The sequence below is a fragment of the Sinohyriopsis cumingii genome, chromosome 17 (assembly GCF_028554795.1).
Source record: "Sinohyriopsis cumingii isolate HCF-2022 chromosome 17, ASM2855479v2, whole genome shotgun sequence".
In the NCBI taxonomy this organism is placed as follows: Eukaryota; Metazoa; Mollusca; class Bivalvia; order Unionida; family Unionidae; genus Sinohyriopsis; species Sinohyriopsis cumingii.
The window spans coordinates 61114726-61131807 of NC_142977.1; the positions used below are offsets into that span (position 1 = coordinate 61114726).

Genomic DNA, 17082 nt, shown 5'->3' on the forward strand with positions numbered 1-17082 from the left:
TAATGTACTAAACGTTTATCACATATTCATATATTCACATATATTTTGAATTTTTGTGTCGTCAGAGGACATTCATTTTATTATCTTTAGTTGGTGACGTACGTGCATAGGCTCTATTGTAAAATCTTAAAGGTCGCAACATTCTGTTAGATCTATATATAGATGCTTACGTACGTCTCGACGGTTACTAACAATATAATTATTATTAAACATGTTTACGTCTCTTTACCATTGGACTGATCAGTCAGGTGGTATTTTAGAAGAATTAAGTTAACTCTTATTGGATGAGTTAAGTCACATGCATAAGTATTTTGAAATAGATTGAGTTGTACGATCTCTTACGTGGAGTACATTGCGAATTATTATAGTAATAATAGACTCTTGAAGATGTATAGAAGGAGAGAACTAAGCAATCAAATTTCATTCATATTTTGGATGTTTCTGTGTAACACCAAGTCTTCAGACGCGTTTTATATTGTGCTCAGATATTAGAGGTAAATCATTTGTCGGACTGTTCAGTGGAAATAGAAAGTGCTCAGTTTTGCATTATAATATACTTCTGGAACTCGTTTGATATATTAAATTTTTTTTTTGACAACACCATTTTGAAAATGTCACGATTCTTGGCGAACCAGTATATTCTCGTAGCTAAAGTTTATACGGAACTTTTCATTCTTTTGGATTTTAATATAACTCTTTCATGAATATTTTTGATTTACATCATACTAGTGTTAAATCCTCTCACATTTTAACTTTGTACAATTGATAATTTAATTACTTGTTAAGTTTTACAAAGGATATTGGTTCTGCTTCTTTCTGCTACTTAGTTTATGACCATAGGGTCGTAACAATCTTAATTGTTTTTGTAAATAACAGCATCATTTGATATACCGTATTTTCCAGCCTATAAGACGATACTTTATGACCAGAAAATCTTAGCTCCGTCTTGTACACCGCATTGACTTATATATGGATTATGTCATCCGAATCGCATTATCGCAATTTTCGTATGGAAAATAATTCTCCAAGAGTACGAAAAATAATGTGTAAGAAGTATTTCATTTTGTTGAAAAGATTGTGTATGAAACATTATAGTATCCCACACTGAGTATTTTAAACAATTACATGATCGAAAGTATTAAAAATTAACATAGCTCAGATGTAATTCCGATAAAGCAGCATGCACTAGTAATGTACATCGTTTGTAATATACGTTGTTTAAATTTGACTACATATATGTGCGTTAGAAATTTCAAGTTAGAAGATGAACAATCATGACAGAGATATATTCCATCACAATTTTCTTCTTGCACCTAATGATCAAATGAAATGTATGCTCCATTGAGAGAGAGAGAGAGAGAGAGAGAGAGAGAGAGAGAGAGATAGGCAGACAGACATACAGACAGAGAGATGTCTGTATTGTTTACTTACCTGACGACTAATCTTACTGTACAAGTGCAGTACCATATTTCATTATCAATTAATGCTAATATGCAAACAATTTCTTCTAGTGCTTGTTGCATCTTCCATTATTAAAAGAATCACGTGGCTTTGTAGTAGCATTTACATACTAATTAAATATGCTATTGCTGTATTCAGTCATTCCGAACTAACACCTGTTTGAGGTCAAGAATCGGCAGTTCAGATCAGATTAGCAAAGCTACCAACAGAAAATGAGGCAAACCATGGGTATTATGAATACCACACCATATCATGAAAGCAAATGTCAGGCTGCTACTAGGGTAACATTCTCAGCCAGTGATATTTTTAAACTTGCCGACGGAACCGACAGCAATTTAAAGTACATCTAGCATGAGCATGACACATGCACTTTAAACAAAATCTTATTTGTTGGGAATGGAGAGGTCGTTATACTTCAAAAAAAAAAAAAAATTGGCATTCCAAACTGTCAATTTTGGATTTACCGTAATGGAGACTATATGAATATAACTATTGTGAGTATTTAAACCCTGAAGCAGTATGGTATGTATTTGCATAGTTTACATTTACTTTTTAATTTATTGATGTTTTCTCTCTTTGACGAAAACTTCAGCGACACGGGGGCAATAAGGTTATAAAAACCCCCACTAAGAGCTGAACTTTCTCTCTCCCTCGCTCACCCCCCCCCCTCATATATCGGACCATAGTTTATTTTGATCAAGAGGTGCAACAAGAAAAATGCGATGGAATACATATGAATCCTTCTCTCTGTATCTCTCTTCCCCCTCCCCCCCCCCCCCAAAAAAAAAACACAACCGGAAAAGCATTTTAGCATTAATGATGCAATTTTCATATTGCTTGTTATCTGAAATAGCATATTAATACCTTTAATATTTAAGAAAGTTAAAGTTATTATAATTTAATTCCACACAGCATAGCGAATTTGACACTATCTGTAACTCAGTGAATGTTTGGGTCATCGTCATTATATGTAGCTAAAAGTACATAATACTTCGTGTGAAACAAATTGGGTACTTTTAATTATATTTAATGATCATGTCTGGAAAGGGTACTGAGTGCAGATAAAATAAAATTCGCGTTATTGAGAAAAATACCTTAGCTTTTATATCATGTAAAGAAATTTTATTTTCATTCTTTTATGCCATCTTTATTCCTTTTAGCGATCTTTGTTCCTTCTTGCCAGCCAGGTTTTACGAGACTTGTTCGTTACCGATTGAATGTATTGACAGAACGTTGGGGAGCAGCAGGGGGGGGCGAATCGGACATTTTGTCCAATCGTTATTTTGCTTAATTATTACTTTCTGCACTCAACGATCAAGTGTCGTCAGCGCCTGGTAAAAAAAAAACGACGTCGTCGTTGGGGGATCGTCCAAACGTCATTTGGTTTAATTAACACCTTCTGCGCGTCGATCCCAGCGTCGTCAGCGTCCGGTAAGCACAGCGACGACCGCGTCGATGTCATTGCCCCCCCTGCTGCTAAGTGGTTATTTACAATGAAAATTATTTACAACTAACCGAATATTTGGTCAAGTCCGATACGATATCGTGTCCGAGGATCATGTAAATTTATCGTTACAAATCCATGTGGGGTCGACTGAGCATGACTAAAAAAGTTTCGAAAAACATTAAAGTCCATGTCACCGCCGCACCATGTCTGCCAAATATTTCGTAGCGTGTGTGTATCAACGCCGTTGAACACAGCAAGAATATTACAGTTGTCTCTAATTACTTTTGGAATCTGAGTGTATCGTTGAGTGACATATATTACGTCAGTGTTTTTATGCCTGCCTCTGGAAAATATCCTAGCTGGGTTTTTTTGATTGTCTAACATAACATCATCGTACACGACTAGATTGTTAACGTCGCCATCAATATCATCAATACCCGGTGCATCATTGATATCCGTGATAAACTCAATAACATTTTTTTTAGCGATCGCTGATGCATTCTCGTTGAAATCTTTCAACACCTCGTAGCATCGTTGATCATCTACGCTAGGAGCAACCAAATACAACTTATCCCACTTCATCCATCTCATTATTAAATTGAGTAACAATTGCGTCTTGCCGGATCCAGATGGTCCGATGATAATCATCCGGATCGAGTTTGGTAACGCTGCAACATGCTTAACTGGTTCTCTTGTTTTAGTCGCCGAAAAATCAATTATATTCATATCTCTATACATAAATTATGGATCTATATTGTGTGAAGTGTAGAGTACGTACTGGCACAAATGATATGACAACCGCTACAACAAGAAATAACAGATCGGCCCTTACTGGCAAGTGTGTACAATGCGGTACAAAGAAATTTAGATTTATTTCTATTAGACCCGGAGATGTTTTAAAAAAAAGCGAGGAGGTGACATCGCAGCCAAATTGGCAAAACTCCCCGGAACACCGTGGGCAAAGTATCCAGGAGAAAAACACCTCCCAGGATATAACTACTGTGGCCCCGGAACACGATTAGATATTAGACTCGATGATCAAAATCAGCCCAAACCCGGTGAGTATCCAATAAACGCTATCGATAAGGCGTGTCATGCTCATGATGTTGCTTACAAAAGTAGCGATCTGCAACAGCGTCATATCGCGGATGTAAAATTAATTCACGCATTAAATGCTATTCCTGATAAATCCGTCAAAGAAAAATTGGCCTCATGGTTGGTAAAATCGGCTATGAAAGGTAAATTAATGATTGGAAGCGGAGCTTCTCGCGCTGGTAATTGAAAACGATAGCGTTTATAATAACAACATGGAATCCATCTATTATTCTCCGAGAGGATACTGGAAGGGGAAGGCCGCAATTGGTAAGCTTGCAAGCGCTGCAAAGGTAACAAAGACCACTGCGGCTAATTGGTTATCCAAACAGGCTATATGGCAAATCTATCTACCACCGCCTAAACAAATCAACTTCTCGCGCTTTGATGTCAGCGTACCTAATGAAGTTCATCAGGCTGATATACTATTTTTGCCGCATGACAACGGTTACAAATACGCGCTAACCGTAGTTGATGTTGCGAGTCGATATAAACAAGCGGAGCCGTTAAAAACAAAGTCGGCAACTGAAGTAGCCGCTGCGTTTGAAAGAATTTATCGAAGAGGCCCTCTGCGCTGGCCAAATCTATTACAAGTTGATCCCGGTAGTGAATTTCGCGGCGCTGTTTTATCAACGCTGAAACATCATAGCGTCGCGATACGACGAGGTCATACTGCGCTACATCGTGATCAGGCAATTGTTGAACGATTCAATCGGACTGTCGCTGAACGGTTATTTGGATATCAATACGCGAAGGAATTCATCCAAGAAAAACGATCTCGTGAATGGGTCAAAAGGTTGCCAGGCGTAATTGCAGCGTTAAATAACGAGATTACCCGAGCAATCAACATGAAGCCCAGGGACGCGATTAAATACGAGTATATACCCGGAAGATCAAAAATAGATAGCGTTTCCAAGCCGATTCTCGGCGATGTCACTGTTAGATATCTATATGAACCAGGAGAGCTTGAAGGCGGTAAAAAAAGGGCTACCGATCCTATTTGGAGTGTTACCACACATAACATATCAACGATAACACGATCAACTGGTAGACCACCGATCTACAGACTGGATTCAACTGCTCCTCAGCGCGGATTTACACGCGAGCAACTACAAGTGATACCTAACGATACTCAATTACCCCCACGTGGTCTTAACTAGCGCCGTTGCGTCTATTGCACTCAAGACAGGTCAACCTCACATTGTTTTTGACATGACCGAGACTGTTATCGATCCTATCCACGGTAAATTGGCGAGTGTCTTTATCCGAATAACGCCAACTCATTATACAATTGCAACTCGCGCAGTGATTATTCTGTTGTTGTCGTAGCGAGATTATTAATTCGGCATCAATATCAAAACGCCGCTGTTTTTTTTTATCCTGTTGGCGGTAACCCGAGAGTTTTCTATCAATGACGCTTGCATCGATGGTGACTTTGTCGCCGGCTTCGTCGGTGGCTTCGTCAATAACAATTCTTCGAAGCTGATTTATCCTTCGTACTCTGGACACTGCAAGATAGACTAGATTCGACCATTCGATGCGATTATCAACTATCCAAACAATTGTGTCCGTGATGGTTAGTCCCTGTGAGGAATGTATTGTTGTTGCGTATCCTAGCGTCCACGGGGATTTATTAGCACGTAGCGCGTCCTCGACGACGCTGATATCAACGAGCACAATATCATTCAGCACGAGAATTTGTTTTTTTGTCCCTGACGCTGTCGGGGCTGGAATTTCAACTTCAATGTTCTGCCGCCGTGTGTCCGCGGGTCTATAACATAACGGCACTGGACGCGTTGGAAACTTTTCCTTATGCAACGTAAACAACTTCCGCTGAAGTGTGTCTCTGACTATCTTTCTACTCGCTACAATCAAATCGTTTGGTCTCCATGTTTCCCAGAATTCATTCAACGGCGTTTCCGGAATCACCTCGCGGATTATTTCACACTGAACTCTATCCGGCTGTAATCTGATTAGTTTTTTAACCTCGCGCAGTTGTTCATCAAGTGCTCGGTAATCAGTATCGGTTTCTTCATAATAGTCCACGAACCCGCTCAACCAATCATGTGGACCCTCGCCGACAAATGGTGGTGGTTGGCCATGGTCTCCACACATGATTACCGCTGTATTCGCGCGCAGCAACCACTCAAGAAACATTTGTAAAGTATCTAACGAAACAGTACATATCTCATCCCAGATGATAATGTCGGGAATAAATTTTTCACCCATTCGATCAGGAGTCCACTCACCGCCGCTGTATCGAAAAAAGCTGTGATAAGTAACGGCGTCAACATTTCGTTGTTTTATCTCTCGCGCTAGTCTATGGGTCGGTGTAAGCACGATTATACTTGCCCGCGTACGAAATAATTCAATTGCCCGAGTCGTCTTTCCTGACCCGCCACAGCCGCTTAAATAAACCGTCTTGTGTCTACAAATTGGATCAGAACACGGTGGTGCATTAGACCATTCTGATAATTTATCACCGCGTAAGTAGTTGTTCTCAACGGTGACATCTGCTGACGGGGAATAATCGCGTCGTATTTCATTTTTAATTCTCCATGTACCCCAACTCTCGTCCGGACTAGTAAACCCGGCTACGTTTTCCTTATACGCTACGTCAACATAAAACGAATCAACGGCTACTCTAACCGCGGTGTCAGGAAATCTATTTATCATTGAGAATAAATTAATAGCGGCATAACCCAGCATAGACGCCCTCAAATGTGGATACGCCGGGCTGTCTCCATCGCTGTAGGTAACAACTGTACCCAACCTCGTTCCATTGGACAAGAAAGCTGTTTCGCAGTTCACGTATATATTTTTTGCCACTGCGTCCCTGATTACGAAATCATATTCTGCGTCATCTATAATCAGCCGTGAGCAATATCGTTTGTAATCGTGGTTTTTTCCACCTTGTGTGAACTTACCGATTATTCTTCTACCGAGATCTTTTGCCTCGTGGTTTCGTTGGTTGAATATCCTCCTGGACCATTCGACGATATATTCCTCGTCGGCATCAATGTTTTTTCTGGACTCGTCAATTATGCTATCCAGACGCTCTGGTTCTGGTAACCAGACTTCAGTCTGCGCCCGGTATGATATAATCGCGTCACTGACAATCAACGAAACTAGCATGCTACAATCAATCATATACCGTAGCAGCGCTATTGGCAGCCACTTTTTTTCAGCCATGTGTCTACCGATCCAAATATAGCAACAGCGATGAAGTCCTGCCGCGAACTCAAATGATACTACGCGAGCGAATCCGGTTAAATCAAAATCAGGCAGTGGTCCATTAATAGCAACACGAGTCATTTCATGTCTGGGGTGTCCAAATCGTTTGAAATACTCAGCGGCGGATCCATACCCGAGAAAACTCGCTGGATAACAGGCAACTATATCAACGGAAATCATAGCGTCGCGGTTGTATTCAGTGTTCCATAGTCCACCGTGATAATACTCCAAACAACTGGATTGTACATCCGGTAGAAATTCCTTGCGCGTTGGGCTCCACGCATTTTTCCTCGCTGCAACATGAGCCGCAACCGATGGAATCGTAAAACAATTTGTTAGCAGTTGTTCATCATGCTCCTCAAATTCTATGGCGGTTTTTTTCATCCTGCTGTGAAATGCTTCAGTGCGGTATAATTCACCGTTTGGTCTTACAAACTGATCAAAAGTATCAGCGCTGCGAAGTAACCACACTGATACAGGGTCGTTTTTACACAAGTAGGCAATAGCATCAAATAGTTTCCTCTCCGCGAGAAAACCGTTCTCTTCCAGGAATTCCCCCGGGATATACTTTACTGTTCTATCCCGTGGAAATATTGTGATCGCGGGCGTCCATGCGTGTTCGTTATGATCAATAATTTTGATTGGGGCTCCCTTCGATTTGTACTTCGATTCGTATAATACTTCACCGGTTATCGTTGTAACGGTTATTGGAAATCTCAGCGATGTTTCTAATCTCGCTATGTCGCTGATGGTTGCTCCACGCTCTTTTACGGTTAGTTCCCACTGGTTGATTTTGCTACGTCGTAAATCAGTCAATTTGTTTCCTCGACATGCATTTGTAAAATGCTCTATTACTCGTTCTGCTACACAATTTATCCCCGTTGACTGTTTCATTGGTTTCAGTTTTCCGATATCAGGTTTCTTATTTAACGGGTATATTCCATAAACAACTGCTGTTTCAGGATACGCTCGTTCATAGTATGGTCTGTCAATTCCGGTTAACAGCCCCGGCTTGGAGTCGCGGCTAACAATGACTGTTTTCTTATCGCTGAGAACTGGTTCAAATTTATCACGTATGATCCAATCACCTGATTCCACCCGGACAATGAATTTTACTCTGAAGAAATACCTTTTACCGTCAAGTTGTGATATTATCGTTGCTGCGCGGTTGTCGTTCATGGTAGCATCAACAACACCATCAATTCGAAATGTTGACCAACTATGAGATGCACCATCACGCTTGAATTCATCGATACAATCGCGTATTTTACTCAACAGGGTTCTATCGTTTATTAACGCTTTTGGTGCGTCCTTGAGGACTCTATCGAGATTGAACTTAATATTTTTCCAGGGCTTAATTGCTGCTAATCTCTCGAACTCATCCATATAATTAAAACAAGTATTTAAATGAAAGAATATAGTATAATGAATCACTGCAAATGGTTGATGATTGGGTCGACAACCCCGTGCAATAAATCATGTAGAGGTGAATTCTGCGGGTACCATTTACAAAGCGTTCGTAATGGTTCTCTTGGCCCCCTCCCGTGCTTGGTTTGTCACGTCGGTGTAAGAGGAAAATCGCAGTTGTGTATCAGTTGTGGCGGAAAGCGATACAGGGAACTAAAACGCTATTATGACAAGCGAATTAAAAACGCCGTCATTGACCCCACCGCAGACTTCGTCATCAAAACCCCCCAGGACTACGTTGAAAGATTTATAATTAAACCAAATAATAAATTAGACAAGTAGTATTATTATACAAATGAACCAAGAATTTCAGCCGCATCCTGTGCTCGTTAATTACGAAGCATCTTGCGACGGCGTTGTTAGAAACCGCAAACTGAAGAAACCAGTTGGCACCGTAAGTAATCAGGGATACTTGCAATTTACTGCAGGAGGAAAAAACTATTATGTTCACAGGATTGTATTTGAAGCATTCAACGGATTAATCGAAAATGGGCTTGTGATTGATCATATTAATAATAATAAGACTGATAATTCTCTTACAAACTTGCAAGCTATCTCGCAAAGTCAGAATACCAAAAAAGGCGAAACTGGTAAATACTCAAAGAAAGCAAAACCCGTAAAGTCATTTGATACAACAACTCACGAGGAAAAAATATTTCAGTCGATGAATGAGGCAGGAAAATATTTTGACATTTGTGGAGCCTCGATACGATTTGTTGCAGAAGGAATACAGAATTCAGCGATCTCAAAAAAGACCGGGCATAGAATTCGATTTTCATATATAACAGAAATCAGCGAGTGACAAGGTCACCGGCGCCTATGGCGCTGACGAGGTCACGTCTAACGAATTATTAAACACCTTCGGAATTGATACACGGGGGTTTCATTTTTTTTTTATTTAAAAACAAGATGTTTTATAAGAATAATGAATATCGAAGACATCAATAATATATTAGCCGAGATTTCAAAATTAAAAAATCAAGGAATTGAATTATCTGATGGTCTCGACAGTGAAAAAATATTATCCGATTATGAAATTATTAACGAACAATCGAAACGGGGGCGTTTTACCCTGGCCCGCGAGTATTTTTTTATAAAACGATTACAACATACGATCAATGAAAACTTGTACCACAATGACGCAAATGCATTCATTGGACTATTTACCGCCGTTGAAATAATACGAAAAAAACTCGGACGTGTTTATGAACGACGCCGGGAGATTTCTAGCAAGATCAAAAACATTAGAAGGATTATAGACGAAAACTCCGTGGAGCCCCCGATGGTACACTCGGCGGGAAATTAGAAATTGCTTCGCAATTGCAATAATGGTAGGCGAATCACTTACTACTCGGCTAGCCAGAGAGCGGCTAGCGGCGCTTAAAAAGTTCATACCGTTACGAGACAGGGTCCGAGAGCAACTTCAAACGCGGCAACAACTACAAACCGATTTTACTGTTGGAAGCGAACAACTCTTTGCCCCGGTAACTAAAGCGACCAAAGATGTTACGGCGGCAACTGTACCCGTCCTCGATGCGCTTGAAAAGATAGCGGCGGAGACAAAACAAACAAAAAGGTCTTTAGAAACACTAGCGGCTGCTGCAACACGGAGGCCACCACCACTCGCTATAACCGAACCACAAGAACCTTATGTTACAATGGCCGACGAGGAAGAACCAGGCGCCACCGCAAGAGAACCAGAAGAAGAAATACCGGAAGAAACATCGGAAGAAACACCGGAAAAAAAAGAGAAAAGGGGGAATATACTCAAGAAGAGCACAATAGATCAAATTAGAGCCCTCAGCAGCAGGAGCAGGGAAGAATTAATTGATTTTACCGCCAACAATTTTGCTAAGAGCATACGAGATAAGGAGCATATCAATAGCGGTTACGAGAAAAATATAAAGTCGTTAAGGGATTGGACAAGAATAGTGTATTTAGCGAGTAAACATGAAAAAGTATTACTACGTGGTGATGGCCCCGATTACGACGCATTCCACAAGGAAGTTGAAAAAAGGGCAAAACAAAAAAAAAGGAAAAGGATACTCTGTTGGCAAAGAATCCTACGGCGTTACCTGTCCTAACAGTGTTCTCAGTGATATATCACGGCTAGAGGTACTAATCGGAGGAAAACGAGCCGGAAATAACTCTCCGGAAATAATCAATGAGGCCGCTGATATTTGCAAGCGGTTATTTACGGGCGGTATCATGGACGTTAGTGCGTATCGAACGCTCATAGACGAACTCGTGGATGATTAAAAAAATTATCGTTTTTGTTAATTCTGACCGTTTTTGACCGTTTTTGACCGTTTTTGGCCGTTTTTGGTCGTTTTTTGACCGTTTTTGGCCGTTTTTTGACCGTTTTTGGCCGTTTTTTGACTGTTTTTTGACCGTTTTTGGTTGGTTTTTGAGGGCAAAAACCCCAGGAAATCATTTAGAGAAAATCGATGTTTTTGCTGAAAAATCGAAAAAAAACCACTATAGGCAACAAAAAACGACCAAAAATGACCAAAAATCAAGAAAAATCCGGAAAAAAACCGGATTTTTATCGAGGGCAAAAACCCCAGGAAATTTTGATAAAATTTATTCCGGTTTTCCACACGGCGGTGGGGGGGGGGGTGATCACAATCACTAATTGAAAAACCGGTGTTTTTATAATAAAGATGATCATACACTACAACCACGATAAACCAGTACTCGTCTACGTGGTAAACTCGCGATTGCCTGTTTACCGCGCGTACTATGGAGATGGTCTCGGTAGCACCATTGCGGGGTTATTTACAAGAATGGCTCCAAAAGTAGCGCCGTTAGCCAAACAATTAGGAATGAAGGCTATTGATGTTATTCGTGATAAGGGTATTAGTGCTATTGGAGACGTTGCCGGAAAGGCGCTTTCAGCCGCGCGGGACAAACTAATGTCGTTGGTGAAATCCAAGAGATTTTCAAGAAAAAAACAGAAACCACCGGTGATGCCATCAACGACGGTGATGCCTGCAAATGTCAGTAAAGTAATAAATAACGCCGTGGAAGAAAAACTAGAGTCGTTGGCGGCTGAGACATCCACTAACGCGCTCATGAACGCGATAGCGGGAAGTGGTCTACGACGAAAAAATCGCAATTGAAAATATCAACATGATAAATAATAGAAATGTTTGCGCGAACCGCTGATCCCGCGTTTGATATGGATGCCCCAGTGCGCAGGGATGATTCTGTCCGTGATTATCAATATTATTCTTATTATGCAACGCAACCGAATCTACGATCGCGAATTGAACTTCAAGTCCAAGATACCAGTAGATACTTTCTGCCATGTGAAGCGTTTATCGAAATTGAGGGGGAACTCGTGACAAATGCTGCCGATAATGCACCATACGACAACAACCCGGCTATCCGAGTTGGTTTTGTCAACAACGGCGTAATGGCGTTATTTGAGAGCGCAAAATATCTCATTGACGGGCGAGAAATTGAATCAATAGAACGCGATGTTGATGTTGCAACGACGATAATCGGGCTAGCGAGATACTCAGATGATTATACAAGGTCGGCTGGTCCGTCTATGATGTTTGCGAAGGATACTACCGATAACGCTGAACACAATCAGTTTTCTAGGGTAAAGGCAACACATGCCACCGCGGTTGATCCAGCACCGGCCGGGTATGTAAGACCAGCTGGGAGCTTCGATGTCATAAATGTTATTACTAATTACAATCTAGGGTTTGCAACACGAGTAGGGATGTTGCAAGGACAACGCCGACAGTTTTCATGCGCGATTCCACTGCATCATATATTCGGATTCTGCAGAAACGTCAGAAAAGTCATCTATGGGGCTAAGCATACAGTAGTACTCGTGCGAAAGGGCAATGATAATGATGCAATCTGGCATGATGCTGGTGTTGCCGACGGTAAGGTCAATATAAAGAATATAGTATTGTGGATGCCAGTAATGACCCCATCAATCACCGCAGAACAGCGATTACTCTCATTCATGGAGACAGGTGGTAAATCACTGTTGAGTTGGCTCACAGTAACCACTGATGCTAAAGAGGATAATATGGATGGTATATTTACATGGCACCTGGCATCCAAACAGGGTGTTTCAGCCCCGCGTCATATATTTGTAGCGCTACAGAATAAGGCGCGATTAGGCTCCCAAGAACGCAGCCATATGATATTTGATCAAATCGGTGTCAATGAGGTCTCGTTGAGAATAAACGGACAGCAGGAACCATCCGAGGATATACAACTCAATTACGGTGACAACCATATCGCACGTGTGTATCATCGATTGCTGTCATATATGGGTCGTGATCAAAACGTCGACACTGGTTTGCAAATATCACAACTTGATTTTAAAAACCTGTATCCGATTTATTATTTTTCGTTGGAACATCTCGATTTAACGAGACAATCCGTCGTTGATATACACTTCCGAGCTCGTGTGCAACGTCCTGGTGGTATTGCCGAATATAGAGCGGTTGCTGTCATTCTCAGCGATAAATCAATGCTGTTGGAAGGTGTTGGTGGACGAATGAGAATCATTGATGCACCAGTGGAAAACATGTAATTGAAAGCACAAACGCGTTTACAATAAAATGTCGTATAATGTCGTCAGTGTAGAGTTGACTGATGGTCAAGTCAAGAAATTACGATCAAAGTCGGCTAAACAATGCGGGACCACAATAACGCTGAAGCCGTCACAGATGGCAGGTGGTAATCATAAGATATCGTTGACGGCGCGTCAAATAAAACATTTCAATAATGCGATGAAGAATAAAAAGGGTGTTCAAATAGATTTCTCGGCCGCAGCGATCAAAGACATGGAAAAGACCGGTGGGATATTTCCGTTGTTAGCCGCGATTCCGGCATTGATTGCCGCGGCGGCCCCAGCAGTGGCTAAGGCGGCTGCGTTAGGGGCCGTTGGTACCGCGGCGGGGATGGCATTGAAGAAAGCAACCGGGAAAGGCTATAAAAAAAAACGATCCGTGGCCGGAAAGGGTCTAAGACTACCGGGAACCCCGTATTCATGGTACTCGGGAAAGGGTCTAAGACTACCGGGAACCGTTTATTGACTCAGGAGTCATTGACTCCCATGTCTAATTTTGATTTAATAGACGCCGCAAACGCGCTAGCGATAAAAAACTTCAGGGGTGTTTTTATGAGGGATCAATTACCGGCGGCACCAAGGAATATTGAAACCGGCATAATTAACCTCGATGGGTCCTCCGGAGCGGGAACTCATTGGGTTGCATACGCGATTGATCCGCGTGCGATCGTCTATTTTGATTCATACGGGTTAGCCCCGCCGAACGAGTTCATGCGGTATATCCGGACGTGTTCAGCCAGGGTTTTTTATTCCACGCTGCCAACACAGCAGTTAAGCGACCCGCAGATATGCGGCCGTGAGGTATTGAACGTACTCGCGGCGATTTCATCATCGCGAAAACCACCTCATGTGGTTGTAAACGAATACACTAGTGGGGTCGTAGAGGCCCGGCGGGTTAATTAGAAACGCCGTTTTTTTTTACAATAACGATGATTGATATTTGGGGACGACCGGTTTCGGCGCTGAAAAAGCCCACGGAAACGCCCGCCACCGATGACATAAAAAAAACTAATCGAGGATGAAATCGCTGATACGTTGAATTTAACCAGTGTTGACCCAGGTGAAATAGTCGTATTTCAGGACCGCCAGGGTAAATTGAAATCCAGTAATGTGTCGCTGGATGACGTTTTAATACGACAGCGTGATGCCGCCGAGAACGCTATCGCGTTGTATACCGGCGACGGACGACTCAAACCAGGTGAACATATATCGACAATAACATTAATCCGAGACGGTTTTACAAGGTTGGATAAATCGGTGACCGAACTTGACGCGCAGGTGAAAAAATCTATCACCGATATACAACTCACTACCGCTAGTTTTTTCGGGACTCCGACGGTAACCGAACCGAATCTTGCGGGGATAAAAACTACTATTTCGGAGTTTACAACGCTGTCGGGCCAATTTTACACGTTACGAAAAAATGTTAACAGGATCGATAACAACTTTGATAAATTCTTTGGTAAAAAAAATATCAAGCTGGATGAGATTACAACAACTATAAATGATATCACTGCGTATGGACAGGAAATAAAAACAGTCAAAGATGATGTTGCAGCGAACAAGAGGAATATAGACGCGAATGGACAGGAAATAAAAACAGTCAAAGATGATGTTGCAACGAACAAGAGGAATATAGACGCGCATACAGGGGAAATAGGAACGATCAAAACTGATGTTGCAGCGAACAAGAGGAATATAGACGCGCATACAGGGGAAATAGGAACGATCAAAACTGATGTTGCAGCGAACAAGAGGAATATAGACGCGTATGGAGGGGAAATAGGAACGATCAAAACTGATATTGTAGCGAACAAAAAAAGTATAGACGTGCATGAACAGAGAATAGGAACGATCAAAACTGATATTGTGGCGAACAAGAATAATATAGACGCGCATGGATGGAGAATAGAAACAGTCAAAACTGATGTTGCAGCGAACAAAAGAAATATAGACGCGCATACAGGGGAAATAGAAACAATCAAAACTGATATTGTGGCGAACAAGAATAATATAGACGCGCATGGATGGAGAATAGAAACAGTCAAAACTGATGTTGCAGCGAACAAAAGAAATATAGACGCGCATACAGGGGAAATAGAAACAATCATTACTAAGGTTGCAGCGAACAAAAGGAATATAGACGCGCATACACAGGAAATAGATACAGTCATTACTAAGGTTGCAGCGAACAAAAAAGATGTGGACGCGCATATACAGGAAATAGATATACTCGTTACTAGGGTTGCAGCGAACAAAAAAAGTATAGACGGGCATACACAGGAAATAGGAACAATCAGAACTGATGTTGAAGCGATTAAAGACGGACTACCGAGAGTAGCAGAGCAATTCGAAAAAATAAAAATCCCTCATGAGAACATCATCAACACAGTATACACAATTCGGCATGGATCATTCGATTGGACTCCTACACAGAATACAGTAAATATCACCGCAACTGTTAAGGGCATTTATCGATTGACATTGATTTCGGCGATGCAGTTTAGTATATCATCGTCGAGTTCATCTGGGTTTAACAATACAGTGTCAACAATCATTGACAAGGATACAATTGAACGGTTTATAATTAAGGCCGTTGATAGCAGTCTATTTAGGACAAACATCACATGGTATGTGGAATTTGTAGCGAATCTAATTAATTAAAAACACTAGCTCTTTTAAAATAAAAATGACCACCAGGGTAATTGAATCAGAGGTATCACCGACGTCACATCAATATCGATTCGATACCGCAAAAGAATTCTCCGCGAATTTGAAAACGCTTTCCGAACAATACCGCGCAAAAATAAAAAAATACCGCAGAAAAATAACCACCATCGACGCGGTCGTGTACTCGGTGTCGGGTATAGTAGCCGGTACCGGTGTTATTTTATCCACGGTGACCACGATAGCCCCGATCGCTGTTCCAATCGCTATCTCCGCGATGACAACAATTGCTGCAGTTGCCAACGCAATCACTAGGAAGATATCATCGTGTTTTCAGAAAAAACTCGACGAGTATACAGTAAAACATCAAATAGTATCCGACGCGTACTCGAAATTATCCGGGTTGATCTCGTTATCGATTGATAATTTGTTCATATCCGATGTTGAATTCTCCACGATGGTCCAGTTGTATAGCTCCGCGATGTCAAAAATCGAGGATTTTCAACTGGAAGCCGGAACCACCTGGTTGTTGAAATTAGACACTAAAAACAACGAATAATAATAATGTCGCTGAACCCCGAAGGGTCTCAATTACTTCAGCGGATCGCGGAGAACACCACTCCGGTACAAACAAATATGATATCGATAACGTCAACGAAGCCAGAATTCAATGTGAACTTCCCGTCGCCGGTTCCAGTGAAGGAAATAGCGCTGGCAAAATTGCGAGTATATCACAGTTGGCCTAATATCCGAGCGGACGCATTTAACGGACAACAACCTAATAACTCGCTGGTTTTTGCATGGACAAATAAGCCCGATGGGACCCCAGACTGGAATGAGGTTACAATACCAACTGGGTCATACCAAATAGAACAAATCAATAAGGAATTTCAACGCAGGATAAAATCGATCACAGGAAAGGAATCAAAAATCGCTATTACGGTTCATGAACCGACGTTATCGTCGACGATTGAAATAAGCACACCGGGGTATATGGTTGATATTTATAACAGTTCAATAAGAACCATACTAGGATGGCCTAAGAATCCACCCGCGGACGCACCCCCATCAACTATCCTCAGATACGATAACGGAGATGGTGGTAGGCATA

General features: G+C 41.5%; 1 protein-coding gene across 1 annotated transcript in view; it reads right to left on the minus strand.

Annotated features, from left to right (window-relative positions):
• The window catches only part of LOC149779063 (uncharacterized), a 31111-nt gene that overhangs the window by 13036 nt on the left and 993 nt on the right, over positions 1 to 17082 (minus strand). The gene's annotated exons all lie outside the window — the stretch shown is intronic.